This window comes from Apium graveolens, chromosome 9 (genome assembly GCF_009905375.1).
Source record: "Apium graveolens cultivar Ventura chromosome 9, ASM990537v1, whole genome shotgun sequence".
Classification (NCBI taxonomy): Eukaryota; Viridiplantae; Streptophyta; class Magnoliopsida; order Apiales; family Apiaceae; genus Apium; species Apium graveolens.
Window position 1 is genome coordinate 124,436,229 of NC_133655.1, and position 25,574 is coordinate 124,461,802.

The window sequence follows — 25,574 nt, forward strand, 5'->3', positions numbered from 1 at the left end:
ATCTCCTGAACTAAAACAAATCAAATAATTGCATTAGTCGATCCTACTAATCATGGCAAAGCTATTAACATCATTAAAAACATCCAAAATAATTCAGAAATCAAACCCCAATTTTTGACCAAGAACCCTAAAAATCGAATTTTAAAATTACCAACCTCGGTTGATTTTGATGATAAAATCAGGTAGAACGGATTGAGGGCTTCGATTTGATTACAAACATGATAGGTTTTGCTTCTCAGATCATTCCAAACTCAGTGTTTGATATTCACAAGCTCAAGAACACATATAAGAGGATTTTTCTGATTTTCTATAAAAATAAAATAAAATATGATTTTTAATAATAATTATTAATAAATAAAAAGCTATTTATACTTATGGAATATTGGTACGCGTTGGATCATATTGGATCGATAAATTTGTTGGTTAGCCGCTAAGTAACTGTAAAACGATCCGAAAATAGATTACTTAGCCGCTAAGTAACTATAAGAACGATATAATTTAATATTAAATTTGAATAATTATCAAAACCGGGCTTCTTATAAAACATCCTATGAGAAAATAATGTAAAAATATCTCATCTCTCGATAATACGGGTTTATTAATCTACCGAAATGATTATCGTATCGAAAATTATGCACCGGGATGCGTATAAATCAAGCCGTACTCTGGATCGAAAAGTTAAAACACGGAATATGTCCGAAATTATCAGATTCGGTTAGGAAGGAGTTTTGAGAAGAGTTCCGGGTTGTAAAAACGTAAAAACGGTTGAGGTTGGACGATTCCCGGTTTTTATAAAATAGTTTTGTAATTATTCAGAAAAAATATAATTATTGAAACTATTACTCATTATAAAATCATATAACAATCCAAAAATTACTAAGAAAATACCATAATTATCTATACTTTATTCTGCACATATAAAAGTTAAAATACTAAAATAATATCACATATAAACATCCCAACATCAATTCCAATTATCATATAATTCACTAAAATTCACATAAACACTTTCGAATAATAATAATAATATCTGCAAATATGGGATATTACAATCTACCCCCCTTATAAGGATTCCGTCCTCGGAATCAGCAGAAGAAGCATTAAGGGTTATGTTACCAACTTCCCAATCTTGCATACTTAACTTTTCTCAAAATTTCAAATAGCACTGCAATTCCGTATACCACACAGTTATCACGGGAGCTTAACTCTACACCATTGTTCCTTCCACATACCTTTTGACCAATTCTTCAATAAAATCACTTTTGCTGATTGCGAGAAAGAAGAATAGAGAGAAATATAGAGAGAAAGAAAAAGAAAGAGAATTGGAGATAAATAGAGAGAGAAATAAAGAAACAGATTGACTTCGTTATACGCCACTGATATTTTAATTGCATTGCAGTGCACTGCCGCTATTGGTTATCCTATCACATAGTCTTATTTTAACTTGACCAAGATAACTCAACCAAACTTGATTGGCATACCTTCGAATATTTCAGATGATAAAATCATAGAATTTCGAAAAGAAAAGAATTTGATATCATAACGGGTGTCCCACCATTGTGGTTACCAAAGTCTGAATTTGTGAAAAAGTGTTGTTGAAATGAAAGAATAACTGAGAGATCAATATGAGCAAATGAACTTGGTGTTGCATGCCCAAATTAAGACACTACTAAAGGTTGTTAACCTTCTTGTAGTCACAACACACACAAGTGATGGCATCCCATCCAACTCCTATCAGAAAGACAGGTATACCTTGCGTCCCCTATATTTAGGGTTGTTCATCTCAGTCTGAATAAAAGAATATCAGAGAAATCCAAAATCAAATGAATAAAACTATAAAGATTTCAAAGCTGATATTTCCGGAGAAAATAAAATCCAGAAAACAAGATTCTAAACGGGTGTTGGAGATTATATTCTCAAACAAATACCTCTTTTTGAGAGAGATCAATAAAAGTTATAGAAAGAGAAGGCATTGCCAAGATCTTAATACTTATCTTCTATTTGAACTCTTCTGTTGACTCGTCATTCGATTCTAGACAATTCTTCCTATTTTAAAGATATTGATAATCTCCATCGTCGTCGAATCATAGTCTCGGAAGATTCTACAATAGAAGTTTGCAGCTTCCCAAAGTTCTATGTTAGATATATTTGATAATGTCATGGCTAATATGATTTATGTTTAGTTTTCAGATCTTACTTAACAGGACAAATCAGTACTTAACTGGGAATCAGTACTTATACTGGAAGTCAGGACTTAAGGATATCAGTTCTTATATTATCAGGAGATAATCATCAGACGTTGGATATCAGAACTTAAATGCTGAAGGACGATTAGATAAGGAAAGTAGCTGATTAAAGGAATGAAGATCGAGATAAACATAAGAAGAGATATGCATGAAGAAGGAGTTCCATGAAGAATGGAATACTTGGAAGAAAAGATATCTGATTGATATATTTTAGGAAGCAGAATTATATTCCATATCAATTAGTGATTATCTTGTAACTGTGTAGTATATAAACATAGACATAGGGTTTACACTATAAGTGTTATCATATTTCAAGAAGATTATTCATTGTAACCCTAGCAGCTCTCGTGATATTTGTTCATCACTGAGAGGTAACAGTTCCATACTGTAACAGAGTTTATTGTTTTAATAAAGTTTGTTTTCTGTTACTTAAGATATTAAAGTTCGATTTGATTGTATTATACACTGTATTCACCCCCTCTACAGTGTGTGTGACCTAACAAGTGGTATCAGAGCCTTTAGGTTAACACACATACAGTTAAAGATCCAAACACAATCATGTCTGATACAGAAACTCCAACTAAGCCTACCAAAACTGAAGAACCTCCAAAGACACAAATTCAAAGTCGGTATGAAACCATCAGAGTTCCCATACTGAGACCATCTGAATATGCCATATGGAAGGTGAGGATGACCATGTTTCTGGAAGCTACAGATCCAGAATATCTTGATAGAATCAAGGAAGGGCCTCAAAAACCAACTAAGCTCGCTGTTGCAGTTGCAGGTGAAGCAGCAAAAACCGTACCAAAGGAAAAGAGTGATTATACTGCTGAAGATATCGCGTCAATTGCTAAGGATGCTAAGGTACGACACTTACTGCATAGTTCCATTGATAATGTAATGTCAAACAGGGTAATTAACTGCAAGACTGCTAAAGAGATATGGGATGCTCTGGAAACAAGGTGTTAGGGAACTGATACGATTAAAAAGAACAAGAAGACAATACTCACTCAAGAGTATGAACACTTTGATTCAAAGGCTAATGAATCATTGACTGATTTATATGATAGATTTGTAAAACTCTTGAATGATCTGTCACTGGTTAATAAGGAGTATGAACTTGAAGATTCAAACCTTAAATTCCTGTTAGCTCTTCCTGAATGTTGGGATTTGAAGGAAACAACAATAAGAGATAATTACAATCTTGATGAAACAACTCTTGATGAAATTTATGGAATGCTCAAGACTCATGAACTTGAGATGGAACAAAGAAGCAAGAGAAAAGGAGGAAAGTCAAGAACAGTTGCTCTTAAGGCTGAAGAAGAATCCCCCAAGGCACCTACCTCAAGGAAAGACAAGGGTAAAGCTCTTTTCACAAAGTCTGATACTGAGTCATCAAGTTCTGAAAGTGATGATGACTCAGATTCTGAAAGCTTGCCTGAGACTGATGCTGATGAGGAGATGATGAAGCTGTGTGCTCTTATGATGAAAGGGATCACAAAGATTGCATACAGGAAGTTCAGGAAGGGAAAGAAGTTTTCCAGGAAAGGCATAAGTTCTGATAAGAAGAATTTCAGAAGATCTGAAGGCAGAGGAGGAAAGTCTGATAGAGGAGATTATACCAATGTCAAATGCTATAACTGTGGTGAGAAAGGCCACATATCTCCTGATTGCAAGAAGGTAAAGGGTGACAAAGGCAAGGCTCTTGTCACAAAGCAGAAAAGCTGGACAGACACCTCAGACTCTGAAAGTGAGGAGAACTATGCATTGATGGCAAATGCTGATAAAGAAAGTGCTGAGAGCAGTTCTGAAACTGCTTAAACAAAGGTACCTCAAACTACTTATGCTTTCCATACTGATGATATTAATGAGTTGAGAAGATATCTTAAAACCATGTTTGTTAGTTATAGAGATCAAACTTTAACATGTGAAAGATTAACTTCTGAAAATCTTGCTTTTAAGAAAAGAAATGATTTCTTAGAAAAAGAGTTAGTTATGTTCCATCAAACTCAGAAGGATAGAGATGATGCTCTTTATGTTAGGGATGAAGTGCTAAAAATGAATGAATCTCTAAAAACTGAGTTAGAGAAGGAAAGAGAGATAATCAGGACTTGGACTAACTCTGGCAGAACAACTCAAAATTTGCTAAGTAGTGAAAATTGGAAAGAGGGCTTAGGTTATGGAGAGGATAAGAATGATAAAGGAACTGTAGAAATTAAGCATGTTGTTAAGCAAAAGCCAAAGTTAAAACATGTTAAGTTTGTAACTGAAAAATCTGATAATGATAAATCAGAAGTTAGAGAGGGATTAACTTCTGACAAACTAAAACAGGAAAAGACAGCTGAAGTTAACACAGGCTTAATGACGATGAAGCAGCTTAATCATAAGCTGAAAGATGTTAAAAATGCAAACAAGGTAAAATCACCTAGGAAAAATAGGAATGGAAAGGAAGGTCTGAATAAAAGCAATGATTATAAACATGTTCCTAATGCTCCTAGGAAAACATATCATAACTGTGGAAGTTCTAACCATCTGGCTTCTTTTTGCAGGAAGAATAAGAACATTAACTCCTTACCTTCAAAATCAGGAGTTAAGAGTCAGTCTGTTAGATATAAACCACAAAATCCTTGTTTTCATTGTGGTAGTTTATGACATTCCATTTATACTTGTAAGGAATATCATAGTTTGTACTATGATTATTATCAATTAAAACCTTCTTTGAAAAAAGTTTCCATTGTTCCTTCTAGTGTAAATTCTGATTCAAAGTCTGATAGTGTAAGTTCTGATAAGAAAAATGTTAACATAAACTCTGATGCTAAATCCGCTACAAATGTTAACAAACTTGATAAGGCCAAAGGATCCAAGCATGTCTAGGTCCTTAAAACTAATCATTAGTGGTCTTTGTGATTGCAGGGCAACAGGAAAAATATTCTAGTTCAGGACATATGACTGGAAATAAGGCCCTGTTATCAGACTTTGTGGAGAAAGCTGGCCCAAGTGTTTCTTATGGAGATGGCAACATTGGAAAAACATTGGGATATGGCAATATCAATCTTGGGAATATCATCATTAAAGAAGTAACTCTGGTCTCAGGACTTAAACACAATCTGCTGAGTATAAGTCAAATCTGTGACAGAGGTTATCATGTTGATTTCTTTGAAGAACACTATGAAGTTGTGAGTAAATCTAAAGGTAAAGTTGTTCTGAAAGGATACAGGCGTGGTAACATTTATGAAGCTAAGCTTTCAACAAGTACTGATGGTTCTACAATCTGTCTGATGAGTAGAGCATCAATTGAAGAAAGCTGGAATTGGCACAAGAAACTCTCTCATTTAAATTTCAACAATATAAATGAACTGGTCAAGAAAGATCTTGTGAGAGGACTGCCAAAGTCAGTATTTGCTCCAGATGGCCTTTGTGATTCTTGTCAGAAGGCCAAACAAAGAAAATCTTCATTCAAGAGCAAGACTGAATTATCAATTCTTGAGCCTTATCATCTACTACATGTTGATCTATTTGGTCCAGTAAATGTCATTTCTATTGCAAAGAAGAAATATGCATTGGTCATAGTGGATGAGTTCACTAGATACACATGGGTGTATTTCTTGCACACAAAAAGTGAAACTGCATCTATCTTGATTGATCATGTTAAACATCTGGATAAATTGGTCAAAGATTCTGTGAAAACCTTAAGGAGTGATAATGGCACTGAGTTCAAGAATTTGATCATGGAAGAGTTCTGCAAAAACCATGGAATAAAGCAGGAATTTTCTACTCCTGGAACTCCACAGCAAAATGGAGTTGTTGAAAGGAAGAATAGAACTCTCATTGAAGCTGCACGTACAATGCTTGAAGAAGTAAAGCTTCCAACCTATTTCTGGGCTGAAGCTGTGCAGACCGCTTATTTTACTCAAAATGCAACACTCATTAACAAGCAAGGAAAAACACCATATGAGATGGTGAAGAAAAAGAAGCCAAATCTGAAGTACTTTCATGTATTTGGATGCAAGTGTTTTGTTCTCAAGACTCATCCTGAACAGCTATCCAAGTTTGATCTAAAAGCTGATGAAGGAATCTTTGTTGGATATCCACTTTCCACAAAAGCCTTCAGAGTCTATAATTTGAGAACAAAAGTGGTCATGGAATCTATCAATGTCTCCTTTGATGACAAGAAGATTACTGGTCTTGAAGATTTTATTGACCATGATCAGCTGAGATTTGAAAATGAAGACTCAAATTCTGATACTGAAAATCCTGACAGTCTAAGTCCTGATACTGTAAATTCTGATGGATTAAACTCTGATGTTATTGAAATTGTGGTGACTACGCCAAAGGAAGATGCACCTGTGCAGGGGGAGCATACTCAAGATCTTACCACATCTCAAGAAACATTAGAACATACGTCTGGATCTTCAAGTTCTAATTCGTCAAGTTCTGATAAGCCAAGTTCTGATAGTGCTGAAAATCTAAATTCTGAAGAATCCAACTCAGAGAGCATAGTTTCAGGGGGAGCATCAGAAAATGAAAATGAAGACAGCATGGATCATGGGGGAGCATCCAGTTCTAGAGAAAACCTTCCATCTGCAAGGAAGTGGACAAAATCACATACACCTGATTTGATAATTGGAAATCCTGATGCAGGTGTCAGAACTATAACAGGTACTTCAAACGAATGTCTTTATAATTCTTTTCTCTCTCAGTCTGAGCCAAAGAAAGTGGAAGAAGCTCTTCAAGATACTGATTGGGTGCAAGCAATGCAGGAAGAGTTAAATGAATTTGAAAGAAACTTAGTCTAGACCCTAGTGCCAAGACCAAAGAATAGATTTGTTGTTGGTACAAAGTGGGTATTCAGAAACAAAACTGACAGTGATGGCATAATTACAAGGAATAAGGCAAGGCTGGTTGCAAAAGGATATTCTCAACATGAGGGAATTGATTATGATGAAACATTTGCACCAGTTGCTAGGTTAGAAGCCATAAGGATATTTTTGGCTTATGCTGCTCACAAAAAGTTTACTGTCTTTCAAATGGATGTGAAAAGTGCTTTTCTCAATGGGGAATTGGAGGAGGAAGTATATGTTGAACAATCTCCAGGCTTTGTAGACTCCAAACATCCAGATTATGTCTACAGGCTTGATAAAGCACTTTATAGAGTTAAGCAAGCTCCTAGAGCATGGTATGAGACTTTAGCTCAGTTTCTTCAGGAAAGTGGATTCAACAGAGGAACAATAGACAAAACACTGTTCTACCTCAACCATGGAAAGGACTTACTTCTGGTCCAGATTTATGTTGATGATATCATTTTTGGGTCTACAAATGACAGACTTTGCAAGAAGTTTGCCAAACTGATGCAGTCAAGGTATCAGATGAGTATGATGGGGGAACTTAGCTATTTTCTGGGCCTTCAAGTCAAGCAGAATGAAGAAGGTACTTTTATTTGTCAAACTAAGTACACCAGAAACTTGCTGAAGAAATTTGGAATGCAAGATTGTTCAAGTGCATCCACTCCCACGGCCACTGCAACAAAACTGGATAAGGATACTGGTAAATCAGTAGATATTACTGATTACAGAGGTATGATTGGCTCTCTACTCTATCTAACTGCTAGTAGACCTGATATCATGTATGCTACCTGTCTTTGTGCAAGATTTCAAGCAGATCCAAGAGAACCTCACTTAACAGCTGTGAAAAGAATTTTTAAGTATCTTAAAGGAACAGCTGATCTGGGATTGTGGTATCCTAGAGAATCAGATTTTAAACTAATAGGTTACTCAGATGCAGATTTTGCAGGTTGCAAAATTGACAGGAAAAGCACAAGTGGAAGCTGCCAATTTCTTGGAGGCAGATTGGTTTCTTGGTTCAGCAAGAAACAAAAGTCAATTTCCACATCAACTGTAGAAGCAGAGTATATTGCTGTAGGAAGCTGTTGTGCACAGATTCTTTGGATGAAGAATGAGTTACTGGATTATGGGTTAACATACTTCAAAATCCCTATTTACTGTGATAATCAAAGTGCTATTGCTATGACAGGTAATCCAGTTCAACACTCTATGAAAAAGCACATCAGCATCAGGTACCACTTCAAGGGAACATGTGGATGAAGGTACAGTGGAATTGCACTTTGTTCCAACAGATCAACAACTAGCAGATATCTTCACAAAACCATTGTGTGAAGCCACTTTTACAAGATTGGTAAATGAACTTGGAATGGTTTTAGGTTCTTTCTCTAAATCTGCTTAGTCTTGTTCTGTTATATCAGACTTTATGATCAGTATTTACAGAATTTAATCTCTTTGTGTATTCTGTGCTTAATTGACAAATGTGTTTAAGTACTGACTGTTGTCTGATATATGTTTCTAAACTCTGATAAGTGATATGTCTGTTTAAGTAACTATTCGATCCTATGAGGATAACTGTGCTAGATGCTGACCTAGTAGTCTTCAATAAACAAATGATCCCATGTAAGAAGTAATTACTTCTGTGGAAATCAATTGACACAAGCAAAATTTTGATCATTGAGCTTAGTTGAGTTTACTTTGTTTATCTTATTACTAAGTCACAAATTAGAATAATGCTACTCATCTGTTAAGTTCTGATACCAGTAAATCAGCTGAATGAACTAAGTGCTGATAAACCTCACTTATCAAAAGAAGAAGCAAAAGGATCAAAGAAGAAAATCAGGTACTCCTTTGAGATCTAGAGTAAAAATGTGGAAGGGACGACCCAAGTGCATTGCTGGTATTAACTAAATATGCATTAGAAAAGCAAAATATTTTCTTGGTGGCTTTTCACACTCTATGATTACTGGAGAAATACTCTGATAATAACATAAATTCTGATAAGCAGTCGTGACTCACTTACACTGAGAAGCCACTGTGAAATGGAATTTAAAATGATGCACAAAATTAGCACAAAATAGTTGAGGTGGACTCAAGCATGAACTCATTCAACAGTAGGTTTCAGAATAATGACAGCTCTTTAGCAAAGTTTTAGTTATGCCTTATTTCTAAGATGTACTGGAGTGAATCAGACTTTACTCTTTGTCTGACATTTAGCTTAATGCACACACTAATCACTCCATATGAATGATGAAAATTACTGTGGTGATCTATGTTTTTTTAGATAAACAGTCATTGTGTCACTTTGCACGAATTCTGAGGACAAGTTCTGGTTGCATGTTCTGATGATTAAGTTCTGAAGAATATAACTCAGAACTTGTATGAGGACTTACTAAGATAGGCATTCCTTTTTCGAGTTAAGAAATTATGTTCTGATGACTGTTAAGTTCTGATATAAGTCTAAGTTCTGATATTACAGTCTAATTCTTTACTTGATTTATCTGTGGATAAAATTTGATAACAGTCTCGGTTCAAACTAAAATATGTTGAAGTGGAAGATTAATAGTCACTATGGTTAGGGTTAATGGTATTCGTACTTGAACAGTCAACTTTTACTTACTTCTTGTGCGCATTAAACCATGTTTTCTCTTTCCAATGAATGTTTTTCTTTTTCCAAGTCTGGGGAGACGTGGTAGAATTAATTCTCCCTGTCAGCATTAAATTTCTTTGCGTCTCCTGGCATTCTCTTGCCTATATAAGAAACCACTTCACATCAGCCTTCCCATCAAATCCTTTTTTACAAACTCACCTTACCTTCATACTTTTTCTTTCAAAAACACCATGGTCAGATACAACATGTTTTTGAACTATGAAACATTCAATATAGAGCTAAGCTGTGCCGATTAGCAGCAGGAATGGCACATCACTGCCATTCCTGATGAGATATGGGACTCTGTGCCACAGGAGGTACTCACCCACCTCCTGTTCTTCTATATGGACTACCATCGCCATCTGGAGCAATTGGAGGAGGAAAGGCTGGAAGCTCTCCGCCAGCAAGAGCGAATCATTCGGCTCGCCATTCTGTTTATCGAGAGTAGGAAGAAGAAATGATTTATTTTCTTCTTCCTGTTTTTCTTCATCGTCAGCCTTGCCCTGCTTCTTGAGCTAGGACTAAGGCTATTGATGTTAGGTTTAGAAGCTTAGGGAAATCTTGTATAAATTCTGATGTAATTTCCATTTCATGAATGTATTCTCTTGATATATTAATGAAATTTGTTTTTATTTCAAGATTTTATCTCTGAGATATTTTATAATGCATTGATAAATCCTGATAAATATTCATATTCTGATGACCACATAAATTCTGTTTTAATTTAAGTTCTGATTTTCCTTTATCAGTACTTACTCATCTGATTTATCTTGGTCATTTTCACTTAATTTATTTTCAGAATATTAATGTTGTAGTGAAAAATAATTAAATAAGTGGGAACGGTTTCAATTTTGAATTAAAACTGTTTCACCTTGATTAATGGAATATCTGGGTAAGTGGAACGGTTTTTCCTTGAAAAAAGGCAAGTGGGTAAGTAATGATTACTGTTTTCTCGAGCCCAGTCTCTATCCGTTATTACTGCATGTCTGACAGGTGTCCAACGGTAACATTTTTTTCAGGGTATAAGTAAGACAGAGAGAAGATTTTTTTAATCTTTTATTTTTTTCATACTTTTTCTCTACTTGCTTTTACTCTCTTTCTTCTTCTCACGTTGGTTTTTCATACAGACATTTTATCAAATACCTAACAGGCACTCTTACATCTCAATTTTTCACATGGCACCTAAGGATTTAATCATTGATGGAGCTAAATTTGTTCCAAACAACTATGCTGCAATTCTTGATCATGCTGAAGCTCCATCTGAATTTCATTTTGTGCAAGATATTCTTGCACACAGTGAGATTGGGTATGCATTGACCCAGCCTTCAGTCTTTTCGAGCCAACAAGTTCTGACATTTTGGCGAACTGGGCACTTTGATAATGGTGGTACACATGGCACTCCTAGTATTGTTTTCGAAGTTGATGATTCTTCATATGCAGTTACTCCTGGTACAATACGCAGTGCTCTACATCTCCCAGAAGGATGTACTTTTTCAATTCCAGAGGAATCCGCTCTTCAGGAGTTAATGGCAAATTTGGGGTATGAACAGAGTTTGGCAAAACTTGGGCAGTTGAAACGGGCTCATATCAGAAGAGAATGGAGCTTCTTCTTCGACTGCATCACTAAAGCTTTTGGGAACAAGTGTTCGAATTTTGATGCTATCCCAATTATGAGTCAGCACATCGGGTATGCTGTTATAAACCAAACTCATTTTGATTTTGCAACTACTATAATTGGTTTTCTTGGGGATAGGATGACAGAGGATAGGAATGTTGTTTACTTTGCTAGATTCTGTCAACTTATATATACTTTTTGTATTGATGAACCTCAATTAGTCAGTTCTTCAACTCCACCTTTTAAGGTTGCAAAACGCTACTTTAATGACCTGATAAATGCTGACAGTAAGAAATCAGTGGTTAGACCTTTACAGATTCCTCAGTCTGTAAAATAGATCTTAGTAAATGCTGATCCTGATACTTATAGATCTGTTTATTCTGATTTCCAACCAACAACAACCTCCAAGACATCATAACAACCATCAGCAACTACCACTCATTCTACTCAACCTACCCTCAGGAAATATCTCAAATCCTATCTCTCCACTTCACAGATAGTTCAACCCTCATCCTCAGCACCTACTGTGAAGCCTTCATCTTCCACACCTAAGAGGACAAAGACTGTTCCTCAAATACTTCAGAAGAAAAGGAAGATTGCTTTGAGAGATGAATCTGATACTGAGGAACATGTCCCTTCTTCAGAACCTGTTGTTTATGAAGCTGAGAAAGAGACTTCTCAGAAGGATTTTGGAATTGGGGGATCTAGGCTTCTCAAGAGGCTTAGAAGAATGACAGTTCCTGAAACTCCCAAGGAATCAAAATCTATAAAGAGATACAAGAAACAGAGGGCAAATAGGCCAGTTTCCGATGATGAAGAGGAAGCAGCTAAGGAAGGGGATCAGGAATCTCTGATCTCACAAGAAAAGGAATTTGCTAAAGTTACTTCTTCTCCATCAACTCCATCTAAAGAAGCTGTTTTTGAAAAGGTCAACACACCATCTGTATCTCCTGTTGATCCAGGCACAAGTGCTGATATTGATGTTCAAAATTTGGTTGTGCCTGAAGTAATTCTCTTAGAAGCTCCAACAACAACTAATCCTTCAACAACACCTGTTACTGATGCTGTTCAAACTCCAGGGTTATCTACAACACCTTATCTGCATCTAGATGCTGATGATCAGACTTTAGGTGAGCATCAGGATATGGCTGTTGATCATAACTTAGAACCAGATCAGCAATTAGAGGATGGTGAAGCCTCCATAGCTACTCACACTGTTATTTTATCAGAAGATACTGATTCTGTAAGTTCTGATGCTGCAAATGCTGGAGATACTGGTGATGCTGCTCCAAATGCAGATGCTGATACAGCAGGTCCTTCAGGACATACTCCTCAACAAACTGCTCTTAAGTCTGAACTTGTTAAGAAGTTTGTTACCAGAGAAGCACCAGTGCCTTGGAGTGAAACTCCTGCCAAACAGGAGTGGACTAAGGAATGGAATTCAGTTTCCTGTGTTCCAACTGAAAAGCATCTTGCTGAGCACTTGACTAAAGCTGATGAAATGTTAAATTCTGATGATTTCAAAACCAAGCTTAGAGTCACTGCATTGAGTACTAAACATCTACAAGGTCTTCATTCAACTACTCATGCAGAGCTACCCAAGATTCAGGAACAATTTATCAAACAGGAACAAGTTCAAAAGATTGATAAGAAAACGTTCTTCCAACCTACCTTTGACAGGATTGCTTATATTGAGAAGACTCAAGAGAATCAACAAGCTCAGATTGATGATATTCTGAAAAATCAACCTTCTCAGCAATCACAACTTAATGAAATCCAAGCCTCAGTGGAATTGCTTGTCTCTCTTCTACTACCTGCTGATGCCAAAAAGGGGGAGAAAGTAATTAAGTCCAAATGCAAGACTGACAAGACACTGAAAGGGAAGGATGATGAAAAGGATGATCAAGAAAACTCTTGAATGGGTAGAGGTCATAGTCAAGGTAGAGGTTTCACATCAAGAAAAGCTGAAATCACAAGTCACAGAACAAGTTCTGATTCTGGGAAAAGAATAAGTTTTGCTACTGGTAAAAGTATAAGTTCTAATGAACTTTTAGATCTTGATGAGGAAATGTCAAGACAGTTATTTCTTCAAGAAAATCCAGGAATGGACTTGGAGAGTTTAATGGAAGAAGAAGCCAGACTTAAATCAGAGAAAGTCACATCTAAATCTGAAGCTTCTGGTAAAAAGCCACTTCCAAAACTCAAAGGCATTGTGATCAAAGAAAGGACACATACTGAAGCAACATTGGCTAAATCACAACCGCAGATAGATCCAAGATCCAAGGGTAAAGAAAAGGTTGGTGAACCTATCAAGGTTTATGTGCCTCCTGAGGATGAAGAAAAAACTGATGAAAAGGATGATCTTGCTCTGACTTCAAGAAAAGTTCTTAAAACAACCTCTGACATGGCTCAAGTTGTTCAGAGTCAAGAAACTGTAAGTTCTGATATTCAGAAGAAGCAAGTAACCTCTGACATAGCTCAAGTTAACTTGATATCAGAAGATAGACCAAAGACACTCCTACCAGGATTCACTAAAGCAAAACAGACTCAACCTTTGAAGACTACTGCAAGTGGTTTTGAAGCTAGAGTAGTTACTGGAAAGGAAGTAAGAGATAAAACTGGATTGGGAAGTGCTGATGAAAGAAGAATATATAACACTACCAATGAACCAACTTCCTTGAGTGAACCAGGTATTGGAGCAACTCCTGAGAGATTGAATCAACTGGAATCTGTACAAATGGTTTATCATACCTACTTGAAAGAATACATCTTGTTGTATTTCATAACAGATGGTAGGGTTTATCATATAAGGCAAAATGCCATTCCATTGAAGTATTTTGAAGAATTAGAGCATGTACTATTCTTACTTCAAGTGGATGACAGATTGACAGGAACTGCTGCAAACTATTTGAAGGATCAGATTCAGAGACAGAAAAGGCTTTATTCTGTTAAGTCTGACAGCACATATGTTCTAAAGTACAGAGATCACAAGGGTGATATAGTTGAAATGAAGCCTAATTCTGCTCAAATTATAACTATCTTTCTAGGGTACAGGGCTGTGGAATTTAATCTTGAGTCTGATAAAGCTTATTTGATTAGACTGGATCAGGATATAAGAAAAGCAAAGATTAATGATCTCAGGTCTCCAATTTTTCAAATTGGTGAAGATACTGCAGAGCTTAAAGATGCCAAAAGGAGAATGATTGATGAACTTAGATATGCTGAGAGATGTTTATTGAAGAACTATCTCAGAACAACTCCTGACATCAGAGAGATCAGAAGATGAAGCCAAGTCAAAGATCTACAACTGCTTAAATTCTGATATTTGTACAGACTGAAGTTGTTATCAGAAGTTAAATATTGGTAAAGCTTTAAGGACTGTAAGTTGTAGTTATCTAGTCTAATTCTCATGCATTTGTACTTAATGTTTTTGACATCATCAAATATCTGTTAAACTTGTATATTATGCTAATTTACAAGTTGGGGGAAATTGTTAGATATATTTGATAATGTCATGGCTAATATGATTTATGTTTAGTTTTCAGATCTTACTTAACAGGACAAATCAGTACTTAACTGGGAATCAGTACTTATACTGGAAGTCAGGACTTAAGGATATCAGTTCTTATATTATCAGGAGATAATCATCAGACGTTGGATATCATAACTTAAGTGCTGAAGGACGATTAGATAAGGAAAGTAGCTGATTAAAGGAAAGAAGATCGAGATAAACATAAGAATAGATATGCATGAAGAAGGAGTTCCGTGAAGAATGGAATACTTGGAAGAAAAGATATCTGATTGATATATTTTAGGAAGCAGAATTATATTCCATATCAATTAGCGATTATCTTGTAACTGTGTAGTATATAAACACAGACATAGGGTTTACACTATAAGTGTTATCATATTTCGAGAAGATTATTCATTGTAACCCTAGCAGCTCTCGTGATATTTGTTCATCACTGAGAGGTAACAGTTCCATACTGTAACAGAGTTTATTGTTTTAATAAAGTTTGGTTTCTGTTACTTAAGATATTAAAGTTCGATTTGATTGTATTATACAGTGTATTCACCCCCTCTACAGTGTGTGTGACCTAACATTCTATCCAGCTGAACACAACCATCTCGAACGAATGCGCCTATCTTAACTTTTGGTATTATATGCAATAGTCCAACAGGAACTCGATATGAGCTCAAACATCCTCACATACCTATACACACTCCTACACACTCTTATTTCTAGTTTACTATAACCTCGGCTCTGATACCAACCTGTAACGCCCCCAAATCCGGAGTCAAGGGATTTGGTTGTCACTATGAAACCTCAATCCAAAATAACCTGTTAAATTAATAAATAAATGCCAGCGGAAGATATTCAGCATCTATGACCCCAAGTAATCCAAGATCTTTTTAAGGTTACAGTTCTAGAAACAAGAATTCTAAATTCCATAAATAATTTTCACTTCCTTTTAAAACTCTTTTAAACAAATTCCAATTCAATACTAACCCTCTAGTATAACCTCGAAAAGAAGTATAATATGCCCAACTATAAAATAACACAATTATAATATAATATAATATAAAAAACTTTACATAACAGAACTTACACTAGTCCGCAAACCCTAGACCAACCACCTTCGAAAAGCTTCTTCTTTACTTCCTTGAATTACGCGGCTAAACAACACAAGCTAATCCTCACTGGAGGTTAAATTTAAAAACAGGCAAGTATGAGCGGAAGAAATGCTCAGCAAGATCATTGTAATATATATATGGTCGTTTTGATATAAAACCGACATCTGCAATTGTTTTTAAAATCATAATTGCTGAAACAGAAATTTAAGTTAAGGAACCCCAGAATTGATTCCTTCTCTATATTCAAAATCATTTTGATATTTTTGAGCAAAATGCTTCAGCAATACTTTGAATCTTGACGAGGATAAAACTCGTAAAACCGTGTTTACAAAAATATCGTAAACAATAATAACATGAAACAATGATTATGGATTGAATCATAAACTTTATTCAAAACCGAACTCTTGAAATTAATACTTACTTTGTTGTCATATCAAATTAGATATCAATACGAACTTTGATGCTCACAATATCCCATAATGAAGTCAACATCAATCATCTATACTAATACCGCCTTTCATATTTAACAACAAAGTAAGTATCAGCCTAAATCAGAAACTAAATCAAAACTGTATTTCATCATTATTCCAAAACAGAAACAGTTGATAAATCAGTTATTCTATGATTATCAAAAACAATATAATAATTTAGATTGGGATCATTCACCAACGGACGTACTATCACATGTTGATTAGCCCGTGTGATAGCACAAGGTCATGATTCATAGAAACATGTCCCCAAAATACGAGTACTCAAATAAAAAGGCAATATATCTGCATGTGGCACAAATTGTGTCATAATATTTCATATGACACTTAGCAATAGCCCTCCGCTGGACCGTCCGCCCCGGTCACTTACGCATTGATCCAATCTTAAAACCTTTTATTGAAAAGGGGTCGTAATAATTGACACCCAAATTAATTTTATTCCCCCATTTACTTGGGTAGGAATATTCGCAACCAAATCATCTTTTTCAAAATCCAAAACATTTATAAATCCAGTAATTTGATGAGTAAAAACATTTGACTATTCTGAATATAGAATAGTAGAAAGTCCTTGCATAATAAGCATTGAATTCAGTGATATGTAAAACATTTATCTATTCTGAACTGAAAATAGGGAAAGCAATACTTGCATAATAGGATTGAAAAATAAATATCACTTGAACAATAAGTGATTATAGGGATACTTGCCTTTGAGATTTAGTAGTTAGTCACACTTGCAAAGGCGCATTTATTCTGACATCCTGCCTCAAAACATCACCATCATTTACTTTGCTAATTCTCTGGTCTGCTGCTCATGCTATTGGTACAAGCCTGATATGGAATACCATTCCATTTCATTTTTTTCGAAAATCTGGTTTCGATCAACTCAAACGATCCGCATCTATAATTAAAGGATACAATTTTAATCGTCTAAATGATAATTACTCGACGAACTGCGCATCAAAATCCAATCATTTACCTATACGATAGCCCACACATAATTATAATAGTCAATACAAGAATCTTGACCCACGTATGCACGTAATTCAGATAGCACATTAACACATAACTCACGTATCACATAATTCATATCACATATGACTCGGTTCGTTAAAACTTTCGACTCGGTATGTCTAAAACTAAAATCGGGTCAATAACAGTATTTATCGATCATACCGACTCAAAATAACTTGCAAATCAAACGACCTCTCAATACAAAAGAAATTTGGTCTCAAAAGTATTTTTAGTGAAATCGGAATATTTTTCTGAGTCTAGACGCGTTCTTTTCGTATTAAAAGGACGAACAGTTTATTTATTACGAATTAAATAAAAATTAAATGGGAATAAATCAATTAATAATAATATTAATTGATTTTGAAATACCAAATATAATTTTTAAAAGCATATAAACAATTTTTAGGATTTATTTGAATTAATTATAAATAATTGTATTTTATTTAACTATTTATAAATAAAATTAATTGATTAAATGAATTAACCAATTGATTAAATCTATATATAATTAATTAAAATAAATTATAAATAATTAAAACTAATAAGTATTTTTGAAACTAATAAAAGAAATAATTCTTGGAATTTATAACAATTAAAAAATAATTTTTGAAATTATAAATAATAAGTAAATGATTTTTGAATATGAAATAAATGATTTTTAAAAAAACAGAAATGAATTTTGATTAAAATTAAAACTAAAATTCCAGAATCATGAAATTAGAACGTGAACAGTTGGATTTTGGATCAAACGGCGGCTCCTTCAAGAACACGGCCAGATTAATCGATGAACACCGTCAGAATCTGGAAAACCCAGAAACCGGCCGGTGAACCTCGATGTCCGGTCGAGTTCCGGAAAGCCAAAACAGGCGTAAAATCGAGCATTTTTGACCTAGTTTCTCAGCAAATCATCTACAAAATCATTCCATGATCACAACTATTACAATAACGATCATCAACAATCACCACACGATCGATTCCGGACAAAAGCTTCGATTTTCCGATGAATATATCGGAAAATTCGAATTCATTCATTTTTCTACCAAAAATCGTGTTTTACTCATCAAAATGAAGCTTAAGATCAGTATAATCATTATCAATACTCATAATCAACAAACGTTTAACCATAACTTCTGAAAATTGAATCAAAAATTCAAAAACAATATGAACTCGGTTGAACATCTCCTGGACTAAAACAAATTAAATAATTGCATAAATTGATCCTATTACTCATGGAAAAGCTATTAACATCATTAAAAACATCCAAAATAATCCAGAAATCAAACCCCCAATTTTTGACCAAGAACCCTAAAAATCGAATTTTAAAATTACCAATCCTCGGTTGATTTAGATGATAAAATCAGGTAGAGCAGATTGAGGGCTTCGATTTGATTACAAACATGATAGGTTTTGCTTCTCAGATCATTCCAAAATCAGCGTTTGATCTCCACAAGCTCAAGAACACATATAAGAGGATTTTTCAGATTTTTTGTAAAAATAAAATAAAATCTGATTTTTAATAATAATTATTAATAAATACAAAGCTATTTATACTTATGGAATATTGGTACGCGTTGGATCATATTGGATAAATAAATTTGTTGGTTAGCCGCTAAGTAACTACAAAATGATCCGAAAATAGATTACTTAGCCGCTAAGTAACTATAAGAACGATACAATTTAATATCATATTTGGATAATTATCAAAACCGGGCTTCTTATAAAACATCTAATGAGAAAATAATGTAAAATATCCCGTCTCTCGAGAATACGAGTTTTGTTGATCTACCGAAATGATTATCATATCGAAAATTTTGCACCGGGACGTGTACGGGTCAAACCGTACTCCGGATCGAAAAGTTAAAAAATGAAAAATGTCCAGAATTATCAGATTAGGTTAGGAAGGAGTTTTCAAAGAGTTTCGGGTTGTAAAAATGTAAAAACGGTTGAGGTTGGACGATTCCCGATTTTTATAAAATAGTTTTGTAATTATTCAGAAAAAATATAATTATTAAAACTATAACTCATTATAAAATCATATAACAATCCAAAAATTACCCAAAAAATATCATAATTATCTATACTTTATTCTGCACATATAAAAGTTAAAATACTCAAATAATATCACATACAAACATCCCAACATCAATTCCAATTATCATATAATTTACTAAAATTCACATAAAATCACATAAACACTTTCAAATAATAATAATAATAATATCTGCAAATATCGGATATTACAGGACCAATAGGATTATAGAGGATATGTTGAGTGTCTATGCGATTGAATTTAAAGGAAGTTAGAATGAGCACTTGCCTCTAATCGAATTTTGCTATTATAATAGTTACCACGCGAGCATAGGAATGCCCCCGTACGAAGCTCTATATGGTAGGAGGTTCCGCTCTCCCTTGTGTTGGGACAAGGTTGGGGAGCATAAAATATTAGGAACCGAGTTGGTTCAAGCAAACCCAAGAAACAATTGAGCTCATCCAGAAAAGACTGGAAGGAGCTCAAGATAGATAGAAAAAGTACGTCGATCAGACCAGGAAGGATAAAGAGTATGAAGTGGGAGATTCGGTGTTACTGAAGGTGTCTCCATGAAAAGAAGTAATGAGGTTCGGAAAGAAAGGGAAGTTGAGCCCCAAACTCAAATACTTGCGTGTATTATTAGCGCGTGTTTAGCGACTAACAAGTTTTTGGCGCCGCTGCTGGGGACTGCAGTGTTAATTTAGAGTTTATGTGCTTTCCATCAGTGGTCGTTAAAGTTCATTGACTCGAACATTGTTACTTATTTGTTCCTTGTCTGGTTTCAGGTACTCTAGCGAGGGTGTATGCATACGCGTTCGCGGACTCCTAAGAGAACACTGGATAAAGCCGAGAAAGAACTTGTGGTAGTTCGTAGGGAAGTTTTTGAGGAAGAAAAGAAGGTAGAAGAAGAAGAGAAAGTCGAAGAGCCAATTGTAGTAGCTATGGGTGATCAAGCAGAAAATACGAAGGCTTTGATGGACTATTCTAAGCCTAAGATTAATGACATTCAGTCTAGCATCATCAGATCAGCCATCAGGGCTAACACTTTTGAGATCAAGTCAAGCACGATCCAGATGATACAGAACTCAGTTTAGTTTGGGGGTTCTCCTACTGAAGCCCCCAACATGCACATCAGGGATTTCATCGAGATCTGCGACACTTTCAAATTTAATGATATGACTGAAGATGATATCAAGCTATGACTTTTCCCATTCTCTCTGAGGGACAAGGCTAAGTGCTGGTTACACTCTCTACCAGCAGGGTCTATCACAACTTAGGAAGATCTTGCTCAAAAGTTTCTCACTAAATTTTTCCCAATGGAGAAGACTACATAAATCAGGAATGCTCTTACCCAGTTCGTGTAGCAAACTGGAGAATCTTTGTGTGAGGCTTGGTATCCATATATGGAGATGCTAAGGAAGTGCCCACACCATGGCATGCCTGATTGGATGATTATTAACTGCTTCCACAATGGATTGGGTCCTACTTTTAGGCCAATGCTTGATGCAGCATCAGGAGGAGCCTTGTGGGCTAAGAGCTACGATGAAGCCTATGAACTTATTGAACTGATGGATGCTAATGAGTACCAAAATCCTTCCCAGAGACTGACTCAGGGAAAAGTAGCAGGAATTCTGGAGTTGGACACAGCAACTGCTATTGCTGCCCAACTTAAGGCTTTGACAATGATGGTGGACACTTTGGCTAATTATGGAGTTAATCAAATCACTACTGTTTGTGAGCTTTGTGTTGGTGCCCATGAGACTGATCAGTGCACAATTTCTAGTGAATCAGCTCAGTTCGTGAGCAACTTTCAGTGATCGCAGCAGCCTATGCCAGCCACCTATCATCCTAACAACCGAAGTCATCCAGCTAAGCAGTACAACCCCCCTGGTCAGCAACCGCAGTATGCACCAAGACAACAACTTCAGCTGCAACCAGCGAATGAAAAATCTGAATTAGAGGAGTTGAAGCTTATGTGCAAGAGTCAAGCTATTTCTATCAAGACCTTGGAAAATCAAATTGGGCAAATTGCCAATGCCTTGCTAAATCGTCAACCTGGTATATTGCCTAGTGACACTGAAGTGCCAGCAAAGAAGGAAGCTAAGGAGCAGGTAAAGGCAACCACTTTGAAGTCTGGGAAGGTTGTGAATCCCGAACAAACTCAAGAGTTGACTGCAGAAGCTGGGGCTGAGAAAGAAGCAAAGCAGCAGGATGAAGAAGTGGAACCAAGGAAGACTACTGTTGAGCACACTCCGCCTGAGGGTAATACAGGGGAGAAATAGATATATCCTCCACCGCCTTTTCCTAAGCGACTATAGATGAAAAAGCTGGAAAAGCAGTTTGCGAAGTTTCTAGAGGTGTTCAAGAAACTTCATATCAGCATACTTTTCGCTGAGGCTCTCGGGCAGATGCCTAGTTATGCAAAGTTTATGAAAGGTATACTATCTCGGAAGCTGAAGCTAGATGATTTAGAGACTTTCGCTTTCACGGAGAAATGCAGTGCTGTGCTGCAACAGAAGTTTCCTAAAGCTTAAAGATTCAGGAAGCTTCACTATTCCAGGTACTATTGGAAAATTGTCTTTTGACAGATTCTTATGTGACTTGGGAGCTAGCATCAATCTGATGCCTTTGTCAATCTTCAAGCAATTGGACTTACCTGATCTCAAACCAACTTATATGGCTTTGCAGTTGGCCGACCGTTCAATTACATATCCGCGAGGTATTGTCGAGGATGTCTTGGTCAAGGTTGATAAACTCATCTTTCCTGCTGATTTTGTAATTCTTGATTTCAAGGAGGATAAGAAGATTCCCATAATCTTGGGAAGACCTTTCTTGGAAATTGGTCGAACCTTGATTGATGTGCAGAAGGGTGAGCTTATAATGCGAGTGCTGGATCAGGATGTTACTTTGAATGTGTTCAATGCTATGAAATTTCCTACTGATAATGAGGAGTGCTTAAAAGTGGAGTTGGTCGATTCAGTGGTCACATCGGAACTTGATCAATTGCTAAGGTCTGATGCCTTAGAAAAAGCATTATTGGGGAATTCAGAAAGTGAAGGTAACGAAGGTGAAGAGCCATTGCAGTATTTGAATGCTTCTCCCTGGAAAAGGAAGATTGCTATGCCTTTCGAATATCTTGGAATGGAGGAATTAAACAAAGCTCTTAAATGCCTCAAGCCTTCTATTGAGGAACCTCCATCTCTTGAGGTTAAGCCTCTACCTGAGCATTTGAGGTATGCATTTTTAGGTGATGCATCTACTCTGCCTGTTATTATTGCATCTGACCTTTCAGGTAGTGATGAGGAAAATCTTTTGAGGATTCTGAGAGAGTTCAAGCCGGCAATTGGATGGACTATAGCAGACATCACGGGGATCATCCCTTCTTACTGTATACATAAAATTCTGCTAGAGGAAGGTAGCAATCCTACAGACGAGCAACAAAGAAGACTTAATCCTATCTCTGACAGTTCATGGGTAAGCCCGGTTCAATGTGTGCCAAAAAGGGTGGAAATATTATGGTAGCAAATGAAAAGAATGAGCTTATTCCTACAAGGATAGTCATGGGGTGGACAGTCTGCATGGAATATCAGAAGCTGAATAAAGCCACTAGGAAGAACCAATTTCCATTGCCCTTCATTGATTAGATGCTTGACAGGTTGGCTTGTCATGAGTATTACTGTCTTCTGGATTGCTATTCGGGTTACAATCAGATTTGTATTGCTCCAGAAGATCAGGAGAAGACTACCTTCACTTGTCCATTTGGTACTTTCGCCTTTAGACGAGTTTCTTTTGGTATGTGTGGTACACCAGCCACATTTCAGAGATGTATGATGGTCATCTTTTATGACATGATTGGCCAGAATGTGGAGGTGTTCATGGACGACTTCTCAGTCTTTGTCGATTCTTTTGATGAATGCTTGCAGAATCTGGGACACGTTCTCAAGAGGTGTGTTGAGACCAATCTGGTTCTCAATTGGGAGAAATGTCATTTTATGGTACGTCAAGGCATTATTCTCGGGCACAAGGTTTCTAATAAGGGTCTAGAGGTGGACCAGGACAAGGTGGGGGTCATTGAGAATCTTCCTCCACCTATTTATGTCAAGGGGATTCGCAGTTTTCTTGGTCATACGGGTTTCTACAGGTGTTTCATCAAGGACTTCTCAAAAAATTTTAAGCCTTTGTGCAGTCTGTTATAGAAAGATGTTCCTTTTAAATTCGATGACGAGTACCTTGCAGCTTTTGAGACATTGAAGAAGAGTTTAATCACGGCACCTGTCATAACTGTACCTGATTGGAATGAGCCTTTTGAGATGATGTGTGATGCAAGTGACAATGCATTTGGAGCAGTTCTTAGGCAGAGAAAGAAAAATATATTTCATGTACTCTACTACACTATTAAGACTCTAAGTGGTGCTCAACTTAATTACACTACTACGGAGAAAGAACTTATGGCTATTATCTACAGTTTTGAGAAATTTCGATCTTATCTACTTGGGACTAAGGTGATAGTTTTCACCGATCACGTCACCATTCGATATCTCATCTCAAAGAAGGACTCAAAGCCTAGATTGATTCGATGGGTTCTTTTGCTCCAAGAATTTGAACTAGAGATCAAGGACAAAAAAGGAATTTGAAATCAAGTTGATGATCATCTCTCGCGTTTAGAGAATCCTAATGCTACTTCATTGGATAAGACATTGATAAATGAGTCGTTTCCCGACGAGCAGCTGTTTGGAGTGTAGGAAGAAGAACAGTGGTTTGCAGACATTGTGAACTATCTTGTGAGTAATATCATGCCTCCCGACTTATCTTATGCTCAAATGAAGAAGTTTCTTCATGAGGTGAAGTGGTATATGTGGGATGAGCCATTCCTTTTTCGCCAAGGAGCTGACCAAATCATCAGGAGATGTATTCCTTACAGCGAAACAGGGGGGGATCTTGTGAGATTGCCACTCAACGGCTTATGGAGGACATTATGGTGGAGAAAAGACAGCAGCTCGTGTTCTTCAAGCAGGTTTCTTTTGGCCAACATTGTTTAAAGATGCTCATCAGTTCATTTTGAAATGTGATCGATGTCAATGTGTGGGTAATATGTCTAAAAAGGATAAGATGCCTCTTAATGTGCTTCTCGAGGGTGAGGTCTTCGATGTTTTGGGAATTAACTTCATGGGGCCATTTGTCTCGTCTTGTAACAGTCAGTATATCTTGTTGGTAGTTGATTATGTCTCGAAATGGGTTGAAGTTAAGGCGTTGCCAACAAACGATGCGAAAGTGGTGCTTAATTTTCTTCACAAGGAAATATTCACAAAGGTTGGAACTCCAAGAGTCATAATCAGTGATGAGGGGTCGCATTTTTGCAATCGCAAGTTCACTTCTATGATGAAAAGGTATAATGTGAATCATCGCATTGCTACGGCTTATCATCCTCAGACAAATGGTCAAGCTAAGTTATCTAACAGAGAGATCAAGCACATTTGGAGAAAGTGGTATGTCCATCAAGGAAGGATTGGTCTTTAAAGCTTGATAAAGCTGTTTGGGCGTATAGAACAGCATTTAAGACTCCATTGGGAATATCTCCGTTTCAGTTAGTGTATGGTAAGGGGTGTCATTTGCCTATGGAGCTCGAGCATAAAGCATATTGGGCTTTGAAGAAATTAAATCTGGACTTGGATGCAGGTGGAAAGAAGAGGATGCTTCAGTTAAATGAACTTGACGAGTTTCGACTTCAAGCTTATGAAAACAACAAGATGTATAAGAAGAAAGTGAAGAGGTGGCACGATCGGAGTCTAGTGCTCAAGAAATTTTGCGAGGGAAACAAGTTCTTATATTCAACTCTCGTCTCCGTCCTTTTCCTGGAAAGTTGAAGTCAAGATGGTCAGGGCCCTTCAATAATCAAAACTGTGTTTCCACATGGAGCGGTGGAAATTTTTGAGAATGATCCGGGCCAAGCATTCAAGGTAAATGGTCAACGGTTGAACCATTATTATGGTGCCACGGCAAACCGCGAGGTGGTTAGTGCCGTTTTATTGTCCACTTGATCTTAAGATTCTACGTTGAGCTAG

At 36.3% G+C, this 25,574-nt stretch overlaps 1 non-coding gene across 1 annotated transcript; it reads right to left on the minus strand.

Moving 5' to 3' along the window:
• Positions 1-20,844: 20,844 nt before the first annotated feature.
• LOC141688167 (small nucleolar RNA R71) lies at positions 20,845-20,950 on the minus strand. The gene has a single exon (XR_012561628.1). It is a non-coding gene; the product is annotated as a small nucleolar RNA R71 (small nucleolar RNA).
• Positions 20,951-25,574: the final 4,624 nt, after the last annotated feature.